Source organism: Lissotriton helveticus, chromosome 1_1, assembly GCF_964261635.1.
Source record: "Lissotriton helveticus chromosome 1_1, aLisHel1.1, whole genome shotgun sequence".
In the NCBI taxonomy this organism is placed as follows: Eukaryota; Metazoa; Chordata; class Amphibia; order Caudata; family Salamandridae; genus Lissotriton; species Lissotriton helveticus.
The window spans coordinates 1160700905-1160713341 of NC_136057.1; positions in this window are offsets into that span (position 1 = coordinate 1160700905).

Here is a 12437-nt window from a genome sequence, read left to right on the forward strand (position 1 = left end):
TCTAAGACTGGACCATGCATTATTCTACATGTAGTGCGTGATGAAGAATACTAAATGACCATTAAATACAGTATTTCTCTAACGTGGAGACGAGAAGGCTAGACAATGACGGAAACTATTGATGCAGTTCAGTAGCTTAGGAATGCAGAAGAGGAGAACTGAACTGATAGCTGGGATCATAACATACTCTTGGCAGACTCAGAGGCAGAGGCAGAGCCGGGCTGCACCGGGCACTGCGAAGCAGGAAGTAAGTGAAGGGTCGAGGACACAGGTGGGGGCTGTATCGCTCCTCAGCGAGGCTTTCAGGAGACAGGAGCTGAATCCGTGGTCCGGGCCCTTTTTGAGGCCTGGAAACGGGGACTTTATAATGGAATAACGTGCACACTGGGAAACGTGGCAACATTACTTTACATAGGCCTGATATTCGTAGTATTCACGAGGACTGGAAAATGACATACTAGAGGTGGACACAACTATAATTGCGTCATTAATCGGACATGGGGAATAACATATGCATATTGGTCATGCACACATAACATATGATGGATGAGGCGTAGGGACACAGAACATGGCAAAATTTACTTTTCCACAGATGTCCCACGAGGAGCAGTTCTAAGAAGGAAGAGCTGCAGAAGGCCTTAAGGGCCTGGTGAGAGGCCAAACAAGCTGAGGAGACAGAGGATGTCAATGGAAATGGGGATACAGATGGGGATGGTTTTATATCCCACGATCTGCTTGTGAGCAAACCAGCCTCTAGGGCTGGCAGCACCCATTCCAGTAGGGGCTTTTCTCCAGAGGAGCTGGAAGATAATTAGACGATCAGAAACCATGAGTTAGAGCTTTTTAAACTCAAGGCTCAAGCGCAAGAAAGGAGGTTACGCCTTGAAAGTGAAAAGAAGACAGAGGAGAGCAGGATTGCTCTCACTTTGGAGGAAAAGAAACTCAGGGCTCATGAATTGAGAATTAGGGAGCTTGATCTGGACCTCGAGAGGCTTGAGGCCATGAGTGTCTCAGCCCAGGAAGTGAGCTTTGCTGACTTGGAGGTGGAGTCCAGCTCAGATGGTGGCAGCAATATTATGGTATCTAGTGCTGAGAGAAAGGTACAAACACCCAGAGATGTGGCACCTAACTTGAGGGAGGGGGTTGACATACACCAGGGGGTTCAGGTTTATGTTGTAGTTCCAGTGGTGTGCGGTGTCCCTGATGTAGATTGGGGGACTGATACAGGGGACCATATTCCTAGTGGTGGGAGGGACACTCTACTCACTCTCGATGAGAGGTGCAGGGAGAGGGGTTCCCCCATGGTAGAAACCTTGGTGTGTGAGTGTGAAGACCGCCCAAAAGAGTGTGGGTTGAGTGACAGAGACAGTCAGATACTGTCTTGCCAGTCTCGGGAGAGTGGTGTGAGGTACTTGTGTGAGGCACTGAAGGGTGAGGCAAAGGGTAGCTTAGTTAACAACTGTGGGGTGCCTTGTGATTTATTTGTTGGAGAGCATATTTTAAGTCTTTGTTTTTCAGAGCTATGCCAACACCCGGTGGAGTGTGAGTTCTCTGATTCCAGGGAGCTTGCAATGGAGGCAGACCTCTTAGTTGATTCCAGAGGGTATGAAGAGGCATTGGGGAGTGATCCCAAAGGAGTGGCTCAGATATCTTCCGGTCCTGTGTGGTGGAAGAGATTCAGTGTAGCCCAACTAGGTCCCAGTGTAGTGGGAGGGGTGTCGGGGCTCTTGTCATGTCTCAGTGGGGAAGGAGTGAGTGTGGGACTGTGTGTCCCAAGGTGCCCGAAACTCAGTCTCAGGGCCTGGAGGGTTCCTTAAGGGAACACCAGGTTGGGGGTCTAGACGGTGTTAGTAGGCTATTTGAGGAGGATCTCCTAGTGTCAGGAGAACCTGGAGCCTCTGTAAACAGAGCTCCATTGGTTCTGGTGTCTGGCGGTGCCGCTCCATTTGGGAGGGTGCAGAAGTCCAGACCGAGGGGTGAGAGGGGGTTGTGTTCCCCAGTGGGAGAACCAGTGGGTCAGGGACCAGCGAGAAGGGCTGAGTCTTCTAGGAGTGACCATGGTGACACCACTTCTGTCCTGGGGGATATTGGCGCACTGTCAGGTGGACAGGGGACTGGAGATCTGCGCCAGGCGGACTGTCACAAGACACAGGAGTTATGTGTCACCTTTGGGGGGATACTGTGTGAGTCCCCAGTAGTCCTGGCGTGCCAGGCCAGTGTTCAACCGCAGGGTTTAGTCCCTGGGTTGGGAAGCCATGTTCAGGATCTGTTTGACCTTGAGGGAAGGACATCTGTAACCAGTGTCCTGACCAGTTTTGGTTCCAAGGGTACCAACCCAGTTGGGGGGATGCAGCCCTCTGGAAAGGGGTGCAGAAGAAGGGAGTCCTCGCCTCTGACCCCGGTGCAACCTAATAGTTTAGACCCTAGGTTGGGAGGCCAATTGCAGGAAAGAGGTCCTGAACTGGTGGGTGAGATGTGTCCTTGGGGGTGACTCTCCTGGGAGGAGAGGGCAGGAACCCAGAAGGAGAGGTAGGGAGAGGAGGGTCTAGCCCATGGCTTCTGGTCAGCCTGAGGGTACAGACCCTGGGCTGGTGGGCCAGTGTCAGGATGCCCTACCTTACTTGGCCGGAGGGAGAGTGGAGGAAAGGTGCCAGGCACCTGGGGCTTCTGCCCTCCACTTTCTAATGCCCCAGAGGTTAGAAAGGCCTGACAGGCGTGAGGCCTGGCTCTCATCCCTGACAGCTGTCAGTGGCCACTGTGGCTGGTTGTCCTGGTGGACAGGGTTGCCCCTGGGAGGGAGGGGGGGAGTCATACCCGGGGGGTGGACTTGGCCACTCCGTTGTGTTGGCCAGGTGGGTACTGTTTACCAGTGTGGACACATCTGTGAGTGAAGTAAGGTTAGGAGCTGCACAGATGGGGTCCCCAGGTGAAGAGAAGGGTCCCCCGTGGTTTAGCCTAGTGGGCCCTGAGAGTATGGATAGAGGGATCCAACTGGATTCTGGAAAGCGTAGAACAGGAATAGTGCCCTGCTGTTTGGGCCAGTTTCTGTGTTCTATCGCTCTAAGCAGGGAATCCCATCAAGGAATTGTTTGGTCTACCCTGTCTTTAGGCTGGAATGGGGTTGTGATGGAAATGGCCCTTATTGCAGGGTTATCCCAAAACATTTTGCTTCTTCCTCCCTCGTTTTTCCTGACCTGTGGTTGCTGGCTGTAGAACTCTGGGCACTTTACCACTACTGATCAGTGCTAAAGTGCATATGCTCTCTTTGTAAATTGTTATTGTGTTTGGTTACCCATGATTGGCAGATTTGTTTCATCAATAGGTCCCTAGTAAAGTGCACTGAGTGTGCCAGGGCTGATGATTCAAATGCTACTAGTAGATCTGTAGCACTGATAGTGTCACCCATATGAGTAGCCCTAAAATGGTGTCTCAGGCCTGTCACTGCAGTGCCTGTGTGCAGTTGCTAACTGCCATGCTCACCTGGCCAGTGTCCCCACTGACCAGGCTTAACCCTTCACTTTCTGTGCCCATTGAACACCCCTATGGAAGGCCCAAGGTCCCCCCCCTGGGCAGGATGCAGTGTATGTGAAAGGGAGAACGTGTACTAATGTGGGTGACATGCTCTGATAGTGAAATACTGCCAATTTCGTTTTTCACTATTGAAAGGCTATCTTTCCCATAGGCTAGAATGGGGAATGTTGTGTATGATGTTTACCTGCATATCTTCCCATAGGAGCAAGATAGAAAATTGAAGTCTATTATCCCTGAACTCAGAATTTATTATTCCATCTTTTAGGAAGAATGTTTTTTAAATCCTGTGTTTGAAAATAGCACTTTTAGAAAATGGCTGTTTTCTTGTCTAACCTTTCTGTGTGCCTCTGCCTGTTTGTGAATTGACTGTCTGGTTTGTGAGTGACAGGGGCTGGTGTGGCTCCAGGAAACTGTCTTTGCCAGCCCTAGGCTGAATAGCTCCATCTGCATTTTGAGTGGTGGGAGGGGATAGCACCTGTGCCTGAATAGGGCTATGCCTGCCTTCCACAATGATGGATCCACCTCCTGCTGGGTGGCTGACGACCCTGCCCCTCTCTCTCAAAGGAAGAATGTGTCCACTGGCAGGAGACATCCAGAACTGGTTTTGACCGGGCTCAGAGCCCTCCTGCACAATGGGATCAAAGACTTTTTAGGGTATAACTACAGGACCCCAAACCCCTGAATTTTAGACTACATTTGCCAACAAGAGGAATCCCTGCCAAAGAAGATCAGCTGAAGAGACTGGCAAGGACGACTGCAATTGCTGTGTGTTCTGGAGCTGACCTACAGTTTGCTGTTACTACTAAGGAAGGGGACATGGGACTTTGCTGTGTGCTGTGTTTCCCCCACCTGTTTGAAGAAAGGACTTTGCTGTGTGCTGTGTCCAGGAACAAGTGTCTCCAAGGGCCTGTGAAGAGCTGGCCTCCTGTTGAAACTCAGAGATATAAAAGTTTTCCAGAGACTTCTACAATCAAGAGGAACCTCGGCCGGACGAAGAACAGCTGGAGAAACTAAGAAGGAAGACTGCCCTTGCTGTGTGCTCTGGGGCAGACCTGCCGCTTTGCTGATTCAACTAAAGGAGAGTCGAAGGGGACTTTGCTGTGTGATGTGTTTCCCCCTCCTACTTGAAATCCAGACTTTGCTGTGTGCTATGTGTAAGTCTCCAAGGCCTGAGAAGAGCAGGCCTCCTGTTTCTGGGACACAGGGTTATAACAGTCCCCAAGAAGATCATCTGCTAAGAGGCTGTTTTCTAGTCACTGCGCTCACCTTGTGCTTCACTGAACTATCTGACCGTGTAGTGGACTCGGTGTGCTTATCGGCACACAGCTGAATCCTGCCACGTGGTAATCTCGGTGTGTGCTCGGCACACAGCTGACGCCTGCCGTGAGGTTTGGCGTGGCCTCAAACCCCACCTCACTGGAGTATGCCTGTATTCAGTAGGCAGTCTTGCCTACAACATGGAAACCTGCGTGGGGACAGCTTCGCCCCAAAATCATCACCAATACCAATCACCGCCACTGCCCGGGATGAAGAACAGCCGGAGAAAATCACCGCCATCGGCCCGGGGCCCACTGATGTCATTGCCGAAGCGCGCTGTGGTTGGGGCTCGACGCAAGGAGAGGCCGCGCTGTGATTGGTCCTCGCTGGAGGCTCGACTGATGAGCCACGCTGCGATTGGGCCCGACTGAGAAGGAGAGTGGCACCATGTGGTCAGGGGCTCGACTACGGCACCGCGCTGGGATTGGCCCAGCGCTCGAGAAGGACACAGCAGCCAAGGATTCCTGAGGGAGCAGCGTTCCCAGGAGCTGCTCGGAAGACTCTGCTTCCCGACACCGCGGGTGCCAGGTAATCTGCCTTCAGTTGTGAACTTAGGTCGCCGCGGGGAGAGGGAGCCGCAATGAGGGAGAATCACCGCATTGGGGCATTTCTTCAGTAACAGAAGGGAGTCCCTGAGAATTCCTGTGTGGTATCCATTTGTGGTGTTTCACAGTGTTACTGTGGGTGTTGGTGCAAATACGTTGCCCATTGCCTTGGCGATACGCATGTCTGCTCGTGCCAAGACACCAAGGGGGTGAGCAGGGGTTATCAACAGTGTGTAACCCCTTACCCTGACTAGAAGTAAGGGTCCCTATTTGGTCAAAGGTACCTACCTCTGCCAACTAGAGACCCCCAATTCTAACACTCTCCTTGTAAATTGTATGCATGGATTGGTGCTTCCATAATTGGCTGATTTGATTCACTAGTCAGTCCGTATTACAGTGCACCTTGTGTGCCCAGAGCCTGTAAATAAAATGCTGCTAGGGGGCTTGCAGCACTGATTGTGCCACACACATAAGCTGCCTGTAAATGTATCTCTGGCCTGCCATTGCAGAGCCTGTGTGCAGTCTAGTACTGCCATTTCTACTTTGCAAGTGTACCAACTTGCCAGGAACCTTCTTTTTTCTTACATGTTAGTCACCCCTAAGGTGGGTCCAGGGTACGCCTGTGGGCAGGGTGCAGTGTATGTGAACTGTAGGACATGCCCTGGTGTGTGTGGCATGTCCTGATAGTGAAATACAGCCAATTTCGTTTTTCACTATTGCGAGGCTACCTGTTCGCATTGGATAGAATGGGGAGTTTGTTTATAACATCTTATAAACATGACTACCCCTGGGAATAAGGTAGGAAAATAAAGTTTCATATGCCTGAACTCAGAATGGTAAAATGTATCTTTTAGTGAGGGTGATTTTTACATTCTGTGTTTGAAAATATCACTTTTAGAAAGTAGGCATTGTCTTGCTTAGCCATCGAGTATACCTCTGGCTGGTTTGTGTATTACATGTCTGACTTTTGGATGACAGGCCTGGGGAGGAGCAGTGGCTCCAGATAGCCTGATGAGTCAGGGCTGGGCCGAATAGACCTGGGTTGCATTTAGAGTAGGAGTAGAAGATTTACTTTCACCTGAATGGGCCTGGTCTGCCAAGCGCAATGCTGTCTCCACCTCCTGCCAGGAAGCTGCACCAGAGAAGAGAGAACCGGTTTTGACTAAGCACAGGGCTTCTCTGCCACCAGAGAACAAAATATTTTGTAGTATAAATATTGGGGCCCAGACCCAAGAACTTTAGATCACTTCTGGGAATCAAGAGGAACCTTTGTCAAGGAGAAGAGCCAGAGAAGCTGTGGAGGAATACTGCCCCTGTGGTGTTTGCTGTCTGGGATTAGCCTACAGTGGCTACTTGCTGCCAAGAAGGGAGAAAAGGACTGCTGTGTCCTCTGCTTGAGGAAGATCTCCAAGGACTTGAATTGAGCTTTCCACCCCGTTCATAAGGTCTCAGGAACATCAAAGACCTCACCAAGCCTGGGCACCGTCTCTGGAACTGCTGGTTTCAGTTGCCTGGAGAAGAAAACGGTATCTGACTCTTTTGCTGAGTCCGTTTCAGGATTGTGTGTCTTGAAGGCACTGTAGAGCGCACCGCCTCGTTTCGCAAAGCAACTCTGGTCTCCCTGACTCCGGCAACGAGCTGATGCTTGCACCGTGTCCTGTGGGCACTCACCCTGCACCGCTTTGCAACACGCTGCACTGTCGTCTTCGACTCCGTCGCTGCTCGATTTGAACATCAACATGCTCCGTCGCCACATCATTACCTGCCAGCACTGCATAGACCACTGCCTCACCCTGCCACGCAAGCCTTGGTCTCACTGACTCCATCAATGAACCGCTCCCTGCACCAAGCTGTGAGGACATTGCACATGCTTCCATCTCACATCGCGACTGCTACGGTTGCCCCGGACTCGCCTGTACTATTGTGTCGGCCGCAACAACAAAAAGTACTGTCTCCGAGTCTGTCGGCGCTTTTGCTAACCCATATCGACGCGCTTGGCTGGAATTGTTAGACTCTGTCGTATTCAGTATTGCAGTAGCCCCAGATGGAGATACTTAGTCGGAGGAACTGTTTTTTCACATTTTTCCTGCAATTTAAAGTTTATTTTGCACAGTAACCGTTTTTAAGAGTATGTTGGATTTTATTTTTGTTCTTGGTCTTGTTGGTTTAGATAAAAGTTCACTTATTTTTCCAAACTGGTGAGGTGTCCATTTGTAGTGTTTTCACTGCATTACTGTATGTGTTCACAAATGCTTTACACACTGCCTCTGAGATAAGCCTCCCTGCTCGTGCCTAGCTATCAAGGGGGTGAGGTGGGGTTAATTTAGGAGTGCATCCCCTTTACCCTGACTAGGAAGAAGGGTCCCTACTTGGACAAAAGTACCTACCTTTGCCAACTAGAGACTCCCATTTCTAACAACGGGCTTTACAGTTATACTTGGCCATTCTCTGGGCTTCTGAATCCCAAGGGACAGAATGCTTGCTACAAGTTTGGTGAATAGGCTTCAGCGGCACAATGTCAACTGAAATGTAATTAAAAGTGATAACTGCCAAGTACATTTCAAACTTAAGAGTGGGAGGGTGTTTAGGGTAGGAAATTAATGCTTTGGGATTTATTTTAGACCATGTGCAAGTGAGGCACGTGTCAGAAGAGTTACCTTTAAATGTTCTAGATTGCATAATTGAGAGGGCACTGCATAATAGCATTGCATTTTGGTCTGACCACAACAGATGACTGCCAAGGGTTGTAAATTAGTGACCACTGGGTCGAGAGCATACCCAGCCAAGTCCTTGGGGGCAGTAAGAATCCTATTGTCTGTGATGTGCATTGAAACTAGAAAGAAACTCTTGACAAACTTGCCTTCTAGGAACCAAATGTAACGTTATATTAAAATTATAGGCAACTGTAAATTAATTTTTACATTTATTTTTTAATTGCAAGCATATGGCCGCCACATTTAATTGTCCGCGGCGTGTGATAATGTGGTATGGTGGTTCAGCGTAGAGCCGAGGACCTGTTTTTATGGGCTTGCAATGTGAATTCATTTAACCCAAAATGTGTCCGAGTTGGGACTTGATTTTATAACATTACTACTCTGAAACAGTGACCAAGGTTTGCTTTTTTCTGAGCTGTGCTATCCAAAATAGTGTATTAATGCGGAGAAATATCGGTGTAATTGAATTAACTTTACAAACTGCAGGCACAAAAACCAGATGCTCATTGCGCCTAATTATGATATGGCCCATAATCATGATACAGGTCCCCTGGCTCAAATTCTGACCTCGGCTCAACATCCTGTGATCCTGGGCAAATCATGACTCTCCCCATGTCTTTAGAAAAATGCATAAACAATCTGGTTGTCGTATAAATCCCTCTAATACCTCCAGGCCAAGTTCGTTCTATTTAAAAATGCAGAATAAACGCTGCAAATCAGACTCTAGCGCCCCATGCGCACTTTTGTATCTCTTAATTGTCTCAACACTTCCACATCACCACAGGAACACACACTTGTCTTCGATAAAGTACAACAGCTGTTAAATTCTAGGATATTAAAAGCTGATTCTCTCTTCAGCGAAGGGGAACTAATACACGGTGCCCCATAAAATCTGCCTAACTAATAGAACCGTCATTTTCTAAAGTGGAAGAAGGTTAGACAACTGCTGTGACCCCACTCCTGCAGATATTATTCCAAGAAATTACAGAACGGAGCACTTTAGCGCACATCATTTAAAACAGACAGAGCTAATCTTGGAAGTATTTCAGTAGATTAAACAAAATGCACACCGTTCTTAGGCACAAAACATTTTCCCCGTGACTCAATCGTTAAAAAATATTCAGCACGTCCCCAGCTCATTTAGATTAATAAAACCACTTAGGTAGGCTGGTTCTGAACAGCTTTCAGATGTAATCACACACACCTCCAGGCAGCACTGCTGCGCTTGGAGAGTTTAACTCTTGATCGAACTGCCATAATGACAGAACAATTGCTCTCTTATTTTGAAGGCCTTTTAATCGGTTTTTAGACTTTGTTGAACACCTTATTGATACTTTATGTCTGATCAGTTTCCCTCTACTGGTGTTAGTGTTCTCTTAACGGAAACATCCTAAATAAACACCAATGGCTTTAAAAGACAAATGCAGTGGCCCAGAGAAGGTATTCAATTGCCATCTATAGTTTGAGCTCCCTAATATTTCAAATATCCTATACAGGATTTTTTGTTTAAATATCCATAACACCCAGAATGAAAATCTTTGTTACTGCTCCCCCTATGGTATCTTAGTTACAAGAAAAGTAAAACAACCCGTTGAATTTTTTTCCAAGACAAAGGACTAATCTCACAGATTGTGCATGCAAATGCCCTTTACATTATATATGATAATGCATTTATTAGCGCTATGTGCCCCACTCCGGAGTGCCATAGCGCTTTACCAGAGGGGTAGCACGCTATGGGGGTGTGCTTGGTTGGAAAGGGGGGACCCAGGGAGAGCCAGGCGCGAGCTGGTCTCTCCCTGGGCGTGTTCGCGCGAGAATCAGTAAGCAGGTGGGGTTGATTGGGGGGAGGTATTAAAGGGAAGTCAGGCTGGCGGTTGGGCACGGCGTTAGAGGGAGGCAAGGGAAGGGAGGTTCTTTTTGCCCCGCCCGCTTACTGTTCTCCGTCAGGGGGGCCATGGAGGGGGCGGCGGAGGTCGGGCGGGCTGTCCGGGCGCTTTACGACGCCGGGTGCTAGGACCTCAGGTTGCCTGGGAGTGCCGGCGGTAGGCGTGGGTTGGTTCGGCCGGCCCCTTTCTCCCCCCCCCCCCCTCTCGCAGGGCTGCCGAGGGCGGGCCGCGGGCGGCGGCTGCCGGTGTCGCTTGACACGGACGACGAAGGCGGCGGAGGGGCCGCCATGCCGGCGGCTTTCCGGATGCCGGCCCAGGTTCCTGCGGACTCGGGGACCCCGCCGGCGACCCGGGCGCCCGCCAGCAGGTAGGCCTTTGCCTTTGTGATTTGCTGAATTGTGTGGGGCGCCCGGGGGGTGGGCGGGGTCGCGCCGTGGGCCGGCAGGCCCCGCGTATGTTTGGGTCCCCCCCTGTCAGGACCAGGAAGTCTCCTGTTTTTGCTGGGGGCCCGGCGAGGGCGGATTTTTCGACCCTACGTGCCTCGCCGGGACACATGTTCATGCTCCTCTCGCCGGGGGCCCCTCACCCTTCAGTGCCTGGTTTGTCAGGCGGGGCTTCGCCCCATTTGGATGATTGGGCAGCGCTACCCGCCGCCTCGCTCCACCCCTGTGCTTGGGCCAAGCCCTCCTGCATTTTCCCCAGCACTTTGGCCCAGGGCTGCCCAGAATTGCCCCCATCCCCTTGTTTTGCTGTACTGCTCTTTCTCCCCCCCCCCCCCCTCGGCCCCTCCCCTGGCTCATGGTTTCTGGTTCCGCTGCCCCCCCCCCTTGTTTCCCTCCAGCCTCTGGCCATGGTGGGCGTCCTCTGTCGCCAGCCCGGTGTTGTTCCCGGCTTGCCGCGGGATGCCTTCCGCCCCCCGGGGTGGGTTCGGCGCCCGGGTGGGTGGTGCTCCTGGGTTGGCGCCGGTTGCTGGGTCCTCTTGGGGTGTTTCCCTTGCCTCTGTGGGGTGGAGGTAGTTTTTGCGGATTTTTTCGGTCTGGTTTGAGCGGCCGCAGTTTTCGAGCTGTTCCTCCGGCTGAGCGGCTGAGGACTGTTTCTTCGGGCTTGGGAGCTGTCCCTACGGCTGTTTCCAGTGGTGGGATCACGGGAGAGGGATCTGGAGCGGATCTCTCTTCTGGAAGTTTTCTGCGCGCGCGGAGCTTTCATGATGTTGACTGGCAGTTTTCTGATGGGGGAATTGTTGATGGGGCGCTGCCAAGTGGCAGGGCACAAGTTTTCATTTTTTTTCTGGGAGCTTTCATGATGTTGACTGGCAGTTTTCTGATGGGGGAATTGTTGATGGGGCGCTGCCAAGTGGCAGGGCACAAGTTTTCATTTCTTCTGGGAAGATTTCTATTTGGATGTACAAGATGATGAATTGGTAGGTGGGGAGTTTGCGGGGTAAGGGAATTGGGCTTTTGGCAGCACGGGCCCAGAGGGGTGGGCTGGGGCAACCCCCGGTTTATCGTATTTTTGCAGGAGTCATGTGGGACCACGCGGCGGTAAGTGACACAGGGGGAGTGGGCTAGCTAACTGGATGGTTCAGCGGACGTAGGCACAGTTGCCGGGAGGTAAGATGGTCCGTGTGGAACCCTAGGGAGAGTCTCCCTGTTACGAGTACCACATCGTTTGGGACAGGGGATGGGGTTCTTGGTGAGCGAGTCGCTCTGGCAACGGGGCTTGAGCGGCCTGTGCGTTTTTGAATGTTTCTGATGTGCAATCTACAAGGGATGTTTCTACAGTTGGGGATGGGGTGGCTGTAAAAAAAACAAAAAAAAAAAAAAAAAAAAAACTTGTCACGCAGCAAGGGAGAGTCTCCCTGTTAAGTGTATAAGATTAATTGGTGCGGGGGATGGGATTGTTGGTGAGCGAGTCGCTCTGACACTGCGGCTTGAGCGGCCGTGGTTTTTGAATGTTTCTACTATGCAACCTACGGGGGATGATTTTCTACAGTTTGGGGATGGCGTGGCTGTTCCACACATGGTTACGGAGGATAGTATCCTGCCAAAACGATTGCCACGAGTGTGTGCAGTGTGGGGGGGGGGCGGCATGCTCTCACACAGTGTTTTCACGGACTGCGGGTTGCAGGACGGGGGAGGGGTTCAGGGGGTAGGTGACAACCTCCGCACTTTGCACATGAGGGCTCCTACTCCTATTGAGCAGCACATTCTGATTCTGCGGTTGGTGGACTATCCTGACTTTGAGGCTGCTGCGATTTTGTTCTGGGTTTTTCAGGGTTGGGTTTCGGTTTGGTTATCAGGGTCTCCGGGTGGGGTGGTGGTCTGACATTCTGCGGTCGGTGAGGGAGTGCTCTCAGGTTTGTGCAGCAGAGGTTGGATGCTGAGGGATCGGTTTGCAGGTCCTTTTTCTGAGTTGTCCTCTCTCTGATTGGATCGTCTCTCCAC